The 535-nt window shown below is 39.3% G+C and overlaps 1 protein-coding gene across 1 annotated transcript in view; it reads right to left on the minus strand.

Moving 5' to 3' along the window:
- Positions 1-535, minus strand: part of F13A1 (coagulation factor XIII, A1 polypeptide) — a 154,042-nt gene that overhangs the window by 25,099 nt on the left and 128,408 nt on the right. The window lies entirely within an intron of this gene.

Genomic DNA, 535 nt, shown 5'->3' on the forward strand with positions numbered 1-535 from the left:
GAACAACAAACCTAAGGAGACAGAAGCCAGAAAAGTGATTATCTTGGTGATGGGAGAGGGGGATATTGACTGGAAGAGGCAGGAGGGAACGTTCTAGGAAATTGGGAATTCTCTGTTTCTTCATGTGACTGGTGGCTGCCAGGTGTATACATATGAGAGTACTTCAAAGAGTTCACAGAAATATTAGTATTATCTTTCAGTTAGATTTTCCCACGAACTTTTTGAAGTAGCCTCGTATATAAAAAATCACCATCAAGCTGTACATTTTGATTTGTACTTTCTACTGTATACAGTTATACCTCACTGAACAATGTTAACTGTCCACGGTGCAGGTGCACATAGTTTGGGCAGTTCACATGTCTTATGGTGTGCCTGACCCACTTTATTTTGGAGACACTAAATATTCTAAGTCTCTGTATCCATTACACGTCTTTATCTTCCTCCACAAGTGTGTTTATACCCACAGGTTATATTTGTATCGGCAGCCACATCTATATATTTAAATCTGGAGAGGAGAGAAAAGTGTTATATGTGC

Source organism: Galeopterus variegatus, unplaced genomic scaffold, assembly GCF_000696425.1.
Source record: "Galeopterus variegatus unplaced genomic scaffold, G_variegatus-3.0.2 Scaffold29, whole genome shotgun sequence".
In the NCBI taxonomy this organism is placed as follows: Eukaryota; Metazoa; Chordata; class Mammalia; order Dermoptera; family Cynocephalidae; genus Galeopterus; species Galeopterus variegatus.